The sequence below is a fragment of the Apium graveolens genome, chromosome 2, assembly GCF_009905375.1.
Source record: "Apium graveolens cultivar Ventura chromosome 2, ASM990537v1, whole genome shotgun sequence".
NCBI lineage: Eukaryota > Viridiplantae > Streptophyta > Magnoliopsida > Apiales > Apiaceae > Apium > Apium graveolens.
The window spans coordinates 202,703,807-202,720,322 of NC_133648.1; the positions used below are offsets into that span (position 1 = coordinate 202,703,807).

A 16,516-nucleotide genomic window follows, 5' to 3' on the forward strand; every position below is an offset into this window, starting at 1 on the left:
GGTCTATTAGCTTTGTTACCTAATCTGGAACCTAATTCTAGCATGACACAGTTGCTAAAATTAAAGTACCTATCAGAAACTAGCATATAGAGCATATTGACAAGAGATGAAGTTATGGCATCAAAATTGCTAATCTTCCCAGAAAAAACCTTGATAAAGGCATCTCCAAGAAAACTCCATTCTTTCCTAAGGCCCTTCCTTCTAATACTACCTAAACTAGCAGAATCAAAAGCATAGCCTATGGAATATAACATAGCAGATACATCTTTATCAGTGTGTGGTGTCATGGCATTATTCTCAGGCAACTTAAAGTAAGACTGTATATCATCACAGTTAATGCAATAATCCTTACCTTTGAGAGAGAAGGCAATAGTCATATCTGTGGAGTTGAACTCTACAGTTATCCAAATCTCCTCAATCACCTCACAGTAGATGGTTGGGGCTTCCAACATTGTATAGCTTAGTTTGCAGTTTTTGATGAAGTCCATCATCTTGTGATAATCAGAATGGGCTTCATTCTTTTCAACCAAGGCTACGAAATTATTCTTTTCATAAACAAATCCATATTGAGACATAATTTTGACTACTGGTGCCATTGTTGTGAGTAGAGGTTGCAGAGAAAAACTTGATAATTTTGGGAGAGAAGGAGAATAAAAATTGCAAGAAAGCGTAAAGTGAAAATAAGAATTCAATGGGCTTTTATACTTTCTTGAATTAAAACGTAAATAAAATGATTAAATGATACTTTTAAACAAATTACAGCCGTTTAAGAATAAAGAAAACTGTAGAAATTCTGAAAACTGCCTTTAATACAAATACATACAACAGTGTATATCTGTATCAACGGTTAAGGAAAAGAATCAACGGCTGTGACTCACTTAAAGTAACTGATGTGACACTTCAACGGATAAGGTAAATAGTTATCCGTTGAAGATCAACACTATTTTATCCGTCGAGGGATAAAATTACCAGAAATGTATTTGTCTTTCAACGGATAATGAACATCCGTTGATAGAATAATTTTGGCTTTCAACGGATAGGGAATATCCGTTGATAGAATAAGTCTTACTTAAAGCCAACTTTGTTCTTGCAGCAAATTCATTTCAGGCTTCAAGGCAGATTATATAGAGGACATAAATTTATGAATAATTAAGCATACCTAGCTCACTTACTAATCTTGTGAATGTTGATTCATCAAGTGGCTTGGTAAATATGTCTGCAATCTGCTTTTTACTTGGAACAAAATGAAGTTCCACTGTACCTTTCATCACATGTTCCCTAATGAAGTGGTACTTGATGTCAATGTGCTTGGTTCTTGAGTGCTGCACTGGATTTTCAGTAATGGCAATGGCACTTGTATTGTCACAGAATATAGGAATTTTGTCAACAGTTAGTCCATAGTCAAATAGTTGATTCCTCATCCATAGTATTTGTGCACAGCAACTACCAGCAACAATGTACTCAGCTTCAGCTGTTGATGTAGAAACATAATTTTGCTTCTTGCTGAACCATGACACAAACTTGTTCCCTAGAAATTGACAGGTGCCAGTTGTGCTTTTCCTGTCTATTTTACAGCCTGCATAATCTGCATCTGAGTAGCCAATTAGATCAAAACTAGACTCTCTAGGGTACCAAATTCCTAGATTTGGAGTCCCTTTGAGATATCTGAAGATTCTTTTAATAGCCACTAAGTGAGATTCTTTAGGGTCAGCTTGAAATCTAGCACAGAGACATGTAGAAAACATTATATCAGGTCTACTAGCAGTTAAATATAAAAGTGAGCCAACCATGCCTCTATAACTTGAAATATCCACAGACTTTTCAGCCTTGTTTAATTCAAGCTTGGTGGCAGTGGCCATGGGAGTTTTTGCAGATGAACAGTCCATTAAGTCAAACTTCTTTAAAAGATCATAAATATATTTAGTTTGACTAATGAAAATTCCACCACTAACTTGTTTAACTTGTAAACCATGAAAATAAGTTAGCTCTCCCATCATGCTCATTTCATATTTACTTTGCATTAACTTAGCAAACTTTTTACAAAGCTTATCATCAGTAGATCCAAATATAATATCATCTACATAAATTTGAACAAGTATAGTAGAGCCATTAACATTTCTAAAGAAAAGAGTTTTATCAACAGTACCTCTTGTGAAGTGATTATCTAGAAGAAATTTTGACAAAGTCTCATACCAGGCTCTAGGTGCTTGCTTTAGTCCATAGAGTGCTTTCAACAGATAATACACATAGTCTGAAAAGTTTGGATCTTCAAATCCTGGAGGTTGGCTTACATAAACTTCTTCCTCCAATTCCCCATTTAGAAATGCACTCTTGACATCCATTTGATAGACTTTGAAATTGGCATGGGCTGCATAGGCTAGAAAGATTTCGATGGCTTTAAGTCTGGAAACTAGAGCAAATGTTTCATCAAAATCTATTCCCTCTTGTTGAGAATAGCCTTTACCAACCAATCTGGCTTTATTCCTTATGACAATGCCATTTTCATCCATCTTGTTTCTGAATACCCATTTTGTGTCAATAGAACTCTTGTTCTTTGGCTTGGGTACCAGTGTTAGGGCGAAAATACGCGCTAATATTCACGCAAGTATACGCGTTCGCAAGTAGTATAAGATATAAATCAGATTCGTTCCCAAAGAGACTGGTTTAGGTTAAGTTCAATTTATGCACATATGCAACAATGTATGGTTATCGCTCAATGCTAAGACAAATAACAAATTGGGTTTTTATTAAACTAAGAGATTATACTAAATAACATTAACTAAGAGAATTGAGGTTGAATTACTATATATGACAAACATGGGATTCTAACTTCATTAAATACTTCGTTCAATAGCCTTATTATTTTTAACCTAAGCATGTGATGGTGATGACACTAATCAGATAACACGAAACTGATAAACGCCAACTTTCGTTGCACGAGTACCATTCTACCAGACATCCACAAAAGAGATAGAAGCTGAATAAGCACCAATTATATTGAGACCCTATATGTCTATAGAATTTGACAACATAACGGTTTAAGAACAAGTTATCTATCTTGATTACATAGGGCAAGTAAAACGGTTAGAGTTACCTATGAATCATGCATACACATACATGAACCTATGCTAGCATGGCAAGTTCTAAACCTCTATATTCACTGTCGCTTCAATAGAGATTAACACGCTATCTTATATGTTAGCTACGCATATAAGACGAATAAGCACAACCATACTAGGATATCAATCAATCACCACACACCAAGATATCGAAATAATTAACTATTGAAATCCATAAGTAAATCCGCTAGAATCCCATGACAACAATTAGCCCATAATCGAACTCATCGTCACCATGGGTTCCAATGAAAACATGGTATAAACAAGGTCTTAATAAACTAAACAATAATCAAAGTACGAATAAACGAGATCTAGGTTCAACAAGAACGAAAACGAGCATCCAAAGTTACAACTAATTCAAAGAATCACAAGTTGAAAACAAGATCTTCTTTTTCGGAGTTGTTCTGTGCTTCTAGGTCTTCTCCTTGGTATCCCAATCTTCCCGGATGATGAAAACCCTTTTTTACGTATATATACGCCCCTAGTGGACCTGGACCCTTAAAATCGTCAAATTCTACTCAAAAAAGGCTTTTCAGCGAAATCAGCGACCAGCCGCCTCCTGAGCGGCCGCTCAGATCTCCTGAGCGGGCGCTCAGCTCTCTGAGCGGGCGCTCAGCTCTGCTGAGCGGGCGCTCAGCCACTGACTGGAAAAATATTCTGATGAATCTTGTTTTGACCATAACTTGAGTTCTACTCGTCAGAATTAGGCGATTCAACTGCCCACGCGAAGCTATTGAGATTATCTACAACTTGAAAATGGCCTTGGCTTCCAATTCTGATCACTTTTCATCATATTTCCTTTAAAAGCTCTTTTCTTCATTTAACTGATACCTGAAATGCAATAACACAAAAACACATCAAAATACCAACAACTTGAGTCCAAAACACCAATTTAAGCTTGTAATAAAGCATTCCAAGTGGATATAAAATCCACTTATCACACCCCCAAACTTGAATCGATCCTTGTCCTCAAGCATAAACAGACTCAAAACTACAAAACAAACCTAATGCATGAATGCAACTATGTGAATGCAACTAAATGATAATGCAATCGATCCCCTCAGAATAACCATAACCAAATGAATAAGCCAATGCCTCTAAAAATGCAATGACTTTAAACAGAGTTCGAATAAATCCCACAAACCAAATCATAAACCAGAAACGTGCATGTGTGGATGCTTAACAGATATACTCTCGATACTAGATCAATAACCATAACTTATCTATCATCGAAACAATCAAAGTTTATAAACAGAATAGACAATAAACGCATTATGACTCACAACACCTCCTTTCTACTAGAGTTATACAAGGATTCACACTATTATTGAACACATAGCAAAGATGCTTATTTGATCGTGCAATGAATGAGGTCCCAAAAGACTTATACAATAATACCCATGTAGCGAGCGTTAGGTTAGCGGATCCCAGACTATAAAAGTCTTAGGTCACTAGGCACAAAGTCCCCTAGAACTTAATAACTCGAGTATTAAAGAGCTCACTCTTGATCAATTGTGCATAAACACATACTTTTTTTCTTTCTTTTTTTTCTTCTTTTTTTTCTTTTTTTTTCTTTTTTTTCCTTTTTTTTCAACAATTTCTGAATGAGTGCGTTTCGCTCCATCTCATTCAACCCTAGACTACTCATAAAAATATGAGTCGGCTACTAGCCATTTGACACCTAGCCTTACAACAACTAGCAATGAAATCCAAGTTTTTCTCCAGATAAAAAGAATTAGTGTTTTTACGTCATTACGAGAATATCACAAATTCTAAATATAACCAAGTGATTAAATCTCAACAAAAAACAAGTATGATCATGATCTAGATCAAAAGCAACCCTATAAGACTTTGTGAAAATATTTATTTCTGGCATGCAAATCAATTCATTAAGACTTAAACATCCCTCTATTCCTCATCACCACACTCAAATCAACATCAACTTATCCAATATCATAGTTCATCTTAAGGGATCATGCTAAATATGCATGTAAATGCAACTATATGAAATTACATAAAAACAAACAAATATGTCCTAAATAAACAATCATGCAAAAATATGAATGAACTACAACTAAACATGCAACATAAATCTATATGAATCTATATGGACACACACTACTAATCCTTACATTATCACCCCCAAACTTAAATTTTTCAATGTCCTCATTGAAGGTAATAATAAGGATTTCAGGCATACCTAATTAGCGGGAGATTCACCCTCGTCGGGTGGAGGATCAGGTGGCCAATCAACCTCGCCACTAGTGTCTCAGAAAATAGTACCAAAAGCATGTGTCAAATCTTCAGCAAAATGACGGTGAATGTCGTGCATGGCCTCCATACGCCTAATTACTCGCCTGTACTGCTCGTCACCAACACCAGTCCTATCAACTACCTGCTACACATGAGAAGAACCCTTTATAGGCACTGGAGGATCCGTTCGGCTACCCTCTACATAATCAAAGATATATCCCAACCCCTTGTCAGGGGGTGCACCTAAGAATGAATAACTCAAGTCATCTGGCTGTCGGTTGAGCTCAAGTATGGGAGCTTCTTGAGTAAATGGTTCAAAACGCTCCTGAGAAATTTTTAGCTCTGCTAACCCAAGAGAATCGAATGGCATATCCAACTTCTTCTTCCACAGAGGTGCATTCAAAACCTGAATTTGCTCTACTTTAAAGCACTCCTTTTTAGCTGTGGGTACTTTTATTTCCTTGAACACATTGAAAGTGACCTTCTGATCATGAACCTTCATCGTAAGCTCTCCTTTTTGCACATCGATCATAGTTCGGCCTGTAGCCAAGAATGGTCTTCCCAAGATAATGGGAATCTTCTTATCTTCCTCGAAATCAAGAATTACAAAGTCAGCAGGGAAGAAGAGTTTATCCACCTTAACCAAGACATCCTCCACTATACCTCGTGGATAAGCGATGGAACGGTCAGCTAGTTGCAATGACATGTATGTTGGTTTCGGCTCAGGCAGACCAAACTTCTTGAAGATAGATAAGGGCATCAGATTGATGCTAGCTCCTAAATCACATAAACACTTGTCGAACGACAAGTTTCCGATGGTGCAAGGAATAGTGAAGCTTCCAGGATCTTTAAGCTTCGGAGGCAACTTCTGTTGCAGCACAGCACTGCATTCCTCCGTTAGAGCAACGGTCTCTAAGTCATCGAGCTTCACTTTCCGAGAGAGAATACCTTTCATTAACCTCGCATAGCTAGGCATCTGTTCAAGAGCTTCAGCGAAAGGTATGTTGATATGAAGTTTCTTGAACACCTCCAGAAACTTCTCAAACTGCTTATCCAGCTTTTTCTTCTGCAGCCTTTTAGGAAAAGGAGGTGGAGGATAGATCTGCTTCTCCCCTGTATTACCCTCAGGAGGAGTGTGTTCCACAGTAGTCTTCCTTGGTTCCACCTCTGCTTCCTTCTGCACTTCTTCTTTAGCCACAACTGCATTTTCTGAATCTTGAGATTTTTCAGGCTCTTCGTCTTGCTGAATTTGGGGGCTTGCGACCTTTCCAGACCTTAAGGTGATGGCGTTCACATGTTCTTCAACTTTCTTCTATCCTGGATTGGCTTCTATATCACTAGAAAGCGTTCCTGGTGGTCGATTCAATAAGGCATTAGCAATTTGCCCTATTTGGTTCTCCAGATTCTGGATAGAAATAGCCTGGCTTTGGCATATAAGAGCCTGGTTTTTGCACATAAGTCTCAACTCCTCCAATTCAGATTTTTCATTCAAAGATAGACCTGCATCATGAGTTTGTTGTTGAAGTTGGAGTTGTTGTCTTGGTGTAAATTGTTGCTGAAAACCAGGAGGGTTAAATAGCTTATTTCCAAACTGCTGGAATGGCTGTTGCATCACATTCTGATTGTTGCTCCAGCTGAAGTTAGGATGATTCCAGTTGTCAGGATGATAAGTGTCTGGAACTGGTTGCTGCGATCTCTGAAAGTTGCTCACAAACTGAGCTGAGTCGCTAGATATAGCGCATTGTTCTGTCATATGCGGACCTGCACACAGCTCACAAACAGTAATTATCTGCTTAACACCATAGTTAGCCAGAGAATCGATCTTCATAGACAATGCCTTTAGTTGAGCAGTGATAGCTGTAGCTGTATCCACTTCAAGAACTCCTGCTACCTTGCCCTGTGGATATCTCTGGGTTGGATACTGATATTCATTAGCAGCCATCAGTTCAATTAGATCATAAGCTTCCTTATAGCTCTTTGCCCATAATGCTCCGCCTGATGCTGCATCGATCATGGGTCTGGAATGTGCTCCCAACCCATTATAAAAACAAGTGATGATCATCCAATCAGGAATTCCATGATGAGGACACTTCCTAAGCATCTCCTTGTAGCGCTCCCAAGCTTCACTTAGCGATTCTCCCGTTTGCTGCGCAAATTGAGTAATAGCATTCCTGAGTGCAGCTGTCTTCGCCATAGGGAAAAATTTAGTAAGAAACTTCTGAGCAAGATCTTCCCAAGTAGTAATCGAACCAGCTGGTAGAGAGTGTAACCAGCTCTTAGCCTTGTCCTTCAGAGAGAATGGGAACAGTCTCAGCTTCACAGCATCTTCAGAAACACCGTTGAACTTGAAGGTGTCGCATATTTCAATGAAATCCCTAATGTGTGTATTGGGATCTTCCGTTGGAGAACCCCCAAACTGGACTAAAGTCTGTACCCATTGAATTATGCCAGGCTTGATCTCAAAGGTATTAGCTGTGATAGCTGGCCGGACAATGCTAGATTGAATGTCATTGATCTTGGGTTGAGAAAAATCCATCAAGGCTTTCGTTCGTGCTGCTGGATCTCCCATTGTAATGAGTACCTAAAACACAAACAAATAAACCGTGAAAGTCAAAGAATCCGAGTTAGTGAACTTTAACGACCACTGATGACAAGCACATAAACTAAAAATTAACACCGAGTCCTCGGCAGCGGCGCCAAAAACTTGTTAGGGCAAAAATACGCGCTAATATTCACGCAAGTATACGCGTTCGCAAGTAGTATAAGATATAAATCAGATTCGTTCCCACAGAGACTGGTTTAGGTTAAGTTCAATTTATGCACCTATGCAACAATGTATGGTTATCGCTCAATGCTAAGACAAATAACAAATTGGGTTTTTATTAAACTAAGAGATTATACTAAATAACATTAACTAAGAGAACTGAGGTTGAATTACTATATATGACAAGCATGGGATTCTAACTTCATTAAATACTTCGTTCAATAGCCTTATTATTTTTAACCTTAGCATTTGATGGTGATGACACTAATCAGATAACACGAAACTGATAAACGCCAACTTTCGTTGCACGAGTACCATTCTACCAGACATCCACAAAAGAGATAGAAGCTGAATAGGCACCAATTATATTGAGACCCTATATGTCTATAGAATTTGACAACATAACGGTTTAAGAACAAGTTATCTATCTTGATTACATAGGGCAAGTAAAACGGTTAGAGTTACCTACGAATCATGCATACACATATATGAACCTATGCTAGCATGGCAAGTTCTAAACCTCTATATTCACTGTCGCTTCAATAGAGATTAACATGCTATCTTATATGTTAGCTACGCACATAAGACGAATAAGCACAACCATACTAGGATATCAATCAATCACCACACACCAAGATATCGAAACAATTAACTATTGAAATCCATAAGTAAATATGCTAGAATCCCATGACAACGATTAGCCCATAATCGAACTCATCGTCACCATGGGTTCCAATGAAAGCATGGTATAAACAAGGTCTTAATAAACTAAATAATAATCAAAGTACGAATAAACGAGATCTAGGTTCAACAAGAACGAAAACGAGCATCCAAAGTTACAACTAATTCAAAGAATCACAAGTTGAAAACAAGATCTTCTTTTTCGGAGTTGTTCTGTGCTTCTAGGTCTTCTCCTTGGTATCCCAATCTTCCCGGATGATGAAAACCCTTTTTTTTAAGTATATATACGCCCATAGTGGACCTGGACCCTTAAAATCGTCAAATTCTACTAAAAAAAGACTTTTTCAGCGAAATCAGCGACCAGCCGCCTCCTGAGCGGGCGCTCAGCTCTCTGAGCGGGCGCTCAGCAGCGGGCGCTCAGCTCTCTGAGCGGGCGCTCAGCAGCGGGCGCTCAGCCACTGACTGGAAAAATATTCTGATGAATCTTGTTTTGACCATAACTTGAGTTCTACTCGTCAGAATTAGGCGATTCAACTGCCCACGCAAAGCTATTGAGATTCTCTACAACTTGACAATGGCCTTGGCTTCCAATTCTGATCACTTTTCATCATATTTCCTTTAAAAGCTCTTTTCTTCATTTAACTGATACCTGAAATGCAATAACACAAAACACATCAAAATACCAACAACTTGAGTCCAAAACACCAATTTAAGCTTGTAGTAAAGCATTCCAAGTGGATATAAAATCCACTTATCAACCAGCTTCCATACTTTGTTCCTCTCAAATTGGTTTAGCTCCTCTTGCATTTCTAAAATCCAATCTGGATCCAATAGAGCTTCTTCCACTCTCTTAGGTTCCTCCTGTGATAGAAAGCTACTATACAGACATTCATCTTGAGTAACCCTTCTAGTTTGCACTTTAGATGTAGCATCACCAATGATCAGTTCAAAAGGGTGATTCTTGGTCCATTTCCTTTGAGGTGGTAGATTAGCTCTAGATGAGGTTGCCTCAGTATTGTCATGATGTAAGATAGAATGTTGATTGGTTGAAACTCCCCCTGAGTTGCTGATCCATTGAAAGGAATTGGGAGCTCTATCAACTGATGAAGTGAATTGATTATCCGTTGACATACTGTGATCAACAGATGCTTCATTATGAACTTCAACGGATGATGCACTTTGTCTTTCAACGGATGCTGCATTGCTTCTTTCAACGGAAGCTGAATTATGACTTTCAACGGATGCAGCATTCTATGCATTATCCAAAGGCAGATTTTGAATTCTTCTTGAGATGTCTTCTTCATCATTCTCATCTTCACTATCATCACAATATATCTCAATATTGTCAAATTTGAGTCCTTCATGATGTCCCTCATCTGTTAGTCCATCAATCTTTTTATCATCAAACACAACATGCACAGATTCCATGACAATGTTGGTTCTTAGATTGTAGACCCTATATGATTTTCCAGCAGAATAACCAACAAATATTCCTTCATCAGCCTTTGCATCAAACTTCCCTTTGTGATCAGAATTATTCCTTAAGATGTAACATTTGCAACCAAAGACATGCGGAAAGTTTAAAGTTGGTTTTCTTCTCTTGAATAATTGATAGGGAGTCATGCCTTTTTCCTGATTGATTAGAGAAATATTCTGAGTGTAACATGCACAGTTAACAGCCTCAGCTCAAAAGTAAGTTGGGAGTTTTGACTCTTCAAGCATTGTCCTTGTAGCTTCAATTAGTGATCTGTTCTTACTTTCCACCACACCATTTTGTTGTGGGGTCCTTGGAGCTGAGAACTCATGCATGATCCCATTTTCTTCACATAACAACTTCATGGTTGAATTCTTGAACTCAGTTCCATTGTCACTCCTAATATTCCTTACTTTGAAATCAGGATGATTGTTGACTTGCTTGATATGATTGATAATGATTTTACTAGCTTCATCCTTTGATCCAAGAAAATAAACCCATGAAAACTTTGAGAAATCATCTACAATCACTAGGCAATATCTTTTCCTTGAAATTGATAATACATTGACTGGTCCAAAAAGATCCATGTGTAGCAGTTGTAATGGTTCATCAATTGCAGATTCAAGCTTCTTACTGAATGATACTTTCTTTTGCTTTCCTTTCTGACAAGCATCACACAGTCCATCCCTTGTGAATTCTACCAGAGACATTCATCTAACTAAGTCCTTTTTGACTAGATCATTCATTGTCTTGAAATTCAAGTGGGACAGCTTCTTGTGCCATAGCTAACTTTCAACTGAACTTGATTTGCTGAGAAGACAAGTAATAGATTCCGCATCCGTAGAGTTGAAGTCAGCTAAATACCCATTCCCTTTTCTAACTCCAGTTAGAACCACTTTATTGTCCTTCTTACTTGTGACAATATAGGCTTCAGAATTGAAGGAAACAATATTCCCTCTGTCACATAGTTGACTGATGCTCAATAAGTTGTTTGAGACCATCAACCAATGTAACTTCATCAATGATGACATTTTCTTTTGAAATCAAGCCATTTCCCATAGTGAATCCTTTGCTGTCATCTCCAAAGGTTATGCTAGGTCCAGCTCTCTCCTTAAACTCTGTGAGCAGGGTGAAATCTCCTGTCATGTGTCTTGAACAGCCACTGTCCAAGTACCATAGATTCCTTCTTTTTCCCTGCACACAATAAAATTAATCAAGTTGATTTTGGTACCCAAGTTTCCTTGGGTCCAGCCTTGTTAATCTTTTTCCTAGACTTCATTCCTCCTGCATCTTTTGACTTAGGTAACTTTGGGTCAACCTTGATCTCAGATGTGGTTGGTTGAAGTGTAGGGTTAGTCACATAATCATTTAGCACATTTGATTGAATTTGATAAGGCATAGATTGTGCAAACATGTTATTCCACATAGGCATATTGTATGGCATTTGAGGCATACTAAATGCAGTAAAATAAGGATTATTAATATATGGCATGTTTGCAAAATGTGCATGGGGATTCTGATGAGACATAACAGGCATAGCATGCAGAGGTGACATAGACATATTAGGCATGGAGGGATTTGAAGGCATGGGAGCATTTTTAACAGATTTGCAATTATCAGATAAGTGATTAACACTTTTACAATTCACATAGCTTTTTCTAGGAGCATAGTTATCAGGTGTGTAATTGTTATATTTATTAATCCCTACCTTCCCATTTCTTTTAGATTTTCTTTTAGTTTCCTTCTTATCCTCAACCAACTTAAGCCTATTTTTCAGCTGATCTAAAGTCATGTGTCCTATATTCACCTTACTGGCATCTTTGGATGTGCTAGCTCCTTCTTTGACAAAGTTCTTGAAAGTTGAATTATCCTTCTTATTGAGATTTTTATTTTTAAAATTACTTGCCTGTTTTAATTGATGAGCCTTCAACGGATGCTCTTTTTCTTCCTTCAACGGATAACTTTCATCATCCGTTGACAATCCATCAATTAATTCCAACTCCTTTTTGTTTTTCTTCCAGGCATCCTCACAGAATGATTCAATTCCCTGAACCTTGGCAATCTGAACACTAACATCCCTAGATGTTTTCCAGGCCTTGATTACCTCTTGCTCACTTTCTAAATGTTTAGAAAGAATTTCTACTTTCTTAACAGCTTCTTCTAGTTCACTCTCAACAATCAAACATTTAAGTTTAATCTTTTCAAGCTCAATTACCTGATCCTCTAACACAGCATTCCTATCACGTAAAAACACATTATTCTCTTTGATCCTAGTGTTTTCCTTGGCTAGTGATTTAAGGGAAACTCGCAAATGATATAATTCATTGGACATATCATTTATGGCTTCATTGCATTCATTTTTAGAAAGCTGAGAGAGATCAGTAGTAATTACCTGGTTACTTGATGAACTAGTTTCATTTTCATCAGAATTAGCCATCAGGGCTAGGTTGACATATTCCATATCATCATCTTCATTGACTCCATCTGCTGCCCAATCATCTTGAGTGAGAAAAGCTCTTTCCTTTTGTTTGAGCAAATCAAAATACTTCTTTTTGTAATCAACTTGCTCAAATTTCTTCTTATCAGAGGTTGGCTTCCTACACTCACTTGCAAAGTGTCCACTAATGCCACAGTTATAACATTTGAACTTGGATTTGTCCACCATGTTTTTGTTTGGCTTAGTAAATTTTGTATTTTTCCTGAACTTCATCTTTGCAAACCTCCTGGACAGAAAAGCCAGATGTTCATCAACATCATCAGAGTCATCCTGACTGGAATTGTTTTCATCCTCAGCTACTTGCTCTTTACCCTTGCTTGATTCTGATTTGCTTGTGCCAATTTTGAGACTTGGCATTGTCTTCTCCTCATTCCTGGCTCCAACCTTCTCACTGTCAGCTACCAGTGCAACTGATCCTCCTTTTCTCTTTCCCTTTTCCAACAACTCATCTTGCTCCATCTGAAGTTCATATGTCTTCAAAATTCCATATAATCTTTCAAGTGTGAACTCCTTATAATCTTGAGAATTTCTTAGAAAAACAGTCATAGGCTTCCATTCCTTTGGTAGAGACCTTAGAAATTTAAATTGGAGTCCTTGACTTGGTACATTCTGCCATACAGCTTCAATCCATTCAACAATTTCTGAAATCTGTTGAAGGTATCATTCAATGATTCTCCTTCTTCAAAATGAAAATATTCATACTGTTGAATGAGAAGCTGCATTTTGTTTTCTCTAACTTGCTCAGTGCCTTCACAGATAAGCTGCACAGTATCCCAAATTTCCTTAGCAGTTTGGCTGTTAATGACATTGTCAAACATATCTTGATCTAGGCCATTAAAAAGAATGTTCATGTCTTTCTTGTCCTTGTGAACCTCTTCAATATCTTCAACAGTCCATTCTGCTTTTGGCTTGGGAATAGACTGTCCAACAGCAACTGTTGCAGTAGCAGCTGTGGCCACTTTGTGAGGGATGTGAGGACCATTTTCAATGTAGTTGATGTAGCTTTCATCTTGAGAGAGAAGATGTAAATGCATCTTCACTTTCCAATGATGATAGTTATCTCTTTCCAAGATTGGAATCTTTACACCAATATCCTTCTTACTCATGATGTTAGCAGAATAGATCTTTAAACTCTTTCAATGTTAAGAGCTTGCTCTGATACCAATTGTTATTCCCAGTGGACTAACAATGAGATTTACAGAAGGGGGGTTGAATGTAAATCTCAAAACTTTTTCAAGTTTTGAGCAGTTTCTAAGGCTAAGTGTTTTTGAGAGCAAATGTGTGTGAATTGCTTGAAGCTAATGCAGACAGATATATATTCGAACACAAATGTAAAGAATACAGAGAACTTAAAAACTTTTCTGGTGGATTTGTTGTTCCACCAGAGATGTGTTATTTCAGAAAATCTGTGATTCAAAGAATTAAATCACAGCTGCTTCCTAGTACAAACTAGATGATTTTCTCTCTGGATTTTTCTAAACAGCTCTTGAAAAATTCACATCTAATTACTAGCTGCTACTTGGTTTATATATTACCAAGTTTACAAGTGAAGACAAAACTGTAAAATACAATCAAAAAGGCTCTTCACATGTTTCTTCTTCATTTCTCTATCCAATGCAATTTAGGCTTAGTTGTTAATCTTTGAATACTTCCTTGTTTGCACCAGAATGGAAATGCTGCATTTTCTTGATTCCTCCTAGAGGCTTCCACATTCCAATTTGTCTCTGTCAACCCATGTGCCTCTGTCAGCTTATGAATTGTCACTATCAACTGCTAATGAACTAAGCATCCGTTGAAGCTTTCATCCGTTGATGCCTTATCCGTTGAGGCTTTATCCGTTGAGGCTTTATCCGTTGAAGCTTTATCTGTTGAAGTCTTTATCCGTTGAAGCACTTATCCGTTGATGGATATTATCCGTTGAAGCTTTAGAGACATCCGTTGAAGCTTTGTTTCTTATCCGTTGAAGGTCTTTAATATCAGTTGATACTTCTTCACTTATACAAAATTACAAGGCATGAAATATTTACAATTAGCCCTCCTATTTGCATATCCACTAGTAGTCAACATGACTGATAATTTCCTACAACATCTAAGAATTACAACTTGAATCCAGAGAATGAAATGTGCTACAATACTAAACTTATTGCTAAGTAAAGCTACTCCTTCAACGGATAGCCAAGATGGTCTTATCCGTTGAGGCTACAAACACTAGATTTCTACTTAAGTGTTTTGTTTAACTTATCATCAAACTAATACACATATTCCTAACAAAACCCTAGGTTAACTTTTCAACCCTTGTGTTTCTCCACAATACTCTTACTAAATTTACAACTTTCTTTCTTAAAAATTGCTCTCTCTTTTCTATGATCTATTGGATTCTCAATATAGGACCACTCTGCCTGAAGTTCTATCGGCTAATATTCTATCGCACGCCTAGAGTATATCTTTTTAAACATTGCCACAAGAAAAACACTATGAATACATTGCATATGTGGGGGTAACGCTAATTCGTATGTTATCTTATCGACATGTTTCCAAAATTTCAAAAGATCCAACATATCTAGGACCCAGCGTTCCTTTCTTTCCGGTCATGGATGATCCCTGTTCACGGTGATATATTTAACAATATAAAATATCCTTCTTCAAACTCCGTATTCTTTCCAGCTTAATCTACATATTTTCTTTTACGATCCTGTTCCGCAGTTATCCTTTTTTGAATAGCTTCTTTTGTCTGTTGCACCATTCCGGGTCCAAGTATCTTACATTTTCCAACTTCATCCCAATATACTGGTTATCGACGTTTACGTCCATAAAGAGCTTCGTAGGTGTTGAGTGGTATTTATGACACTTTATAATGCTCTAATAAGCTTTGAATTGATGCATTTGTACTCAAGTTGTTAAGTGTTTTAACGTGTTTTCTAGTGTTTTTGCATTTCAGGCATTAATCTGTGAATCCGGTGAATTAGCATTGTTTTGGTACTAATTTGGTGTCAAGATGGTGTTGGAATAGAAGCTCGTGGAAAGCCGGCTCGAAGCAGCAAGGAAAAAGATGAAATCTGAGTTTTTCCCAGAAGGACGGCGCACCCGCGCTGTGATAGCGCACGGCCGCGCCAGGATTCCAGAAAGGCAGCGCGCCCGCGCCGGTGCAAAATTAAAGAATCCTGTTCTAATTCGATTCTAAGTGGGGAGACTTCCAGATTGCACAGGGCTGCTATATATATTCAAATAAGGTTGGTTTTAATAAGTTATCAAGCAAGAGACATACCAGAGCGCAAGGAGAGCCGTAAGAAGACGGTTCTTAGCACAATTCAATGAAGGCGAAGAAGATCTTGTTTTTACTTGTGAATCTTTGTTTTAAGTTATATTTGGATGCTAGTTTTCTTACTTGTGAACCTTACTCTTGTTTTGTACTTGGTTTTATTTATTCATTATAAAGACTACATTTGTTATACCAGGCTTTCATCGGAATCCACGTTGATGATAAGTTCGATTATGGGCTAATCGTTATCGTGGTGTTCTAGCGGATTTATTTATGGACTTATTTAGTTAAATTGTTTTGATACCTTAGTATGTGGTGATTGATTGATATCCTAATATTGGTTGTGCTTATTTGTAACACCCCCAGATCCGGGGTCGGGGATCCGGGTCGTCACGGTCTTTCTTTCCACAATATCACTTCACTTAATTAATAATAAATAACCTTATGCTGTGACCCCACACTAACACAC

At 37.6% G+C, this 16,516-nt stretch overlaps 1 non-coding gene across 1 annotated transcript; it reads left to right on the forward strand.

Moving 5' to 3' along the window:
• The first annotated feature begins 7,444 nt into the window (after window positions 1-7,444).
• On the forward strand, window positions 7,445-7,551 carry LOC141709401 (small nucleolar RNA R71). Its single transcript, XR_012569979.1, has one exon. It is a non-coding gene; the product is annotated as a small nucleolar RNA R71 (small nucleolar RNA).
• Window positions 7,552-16,516: the final 8,965 nt, after the last annotated feature.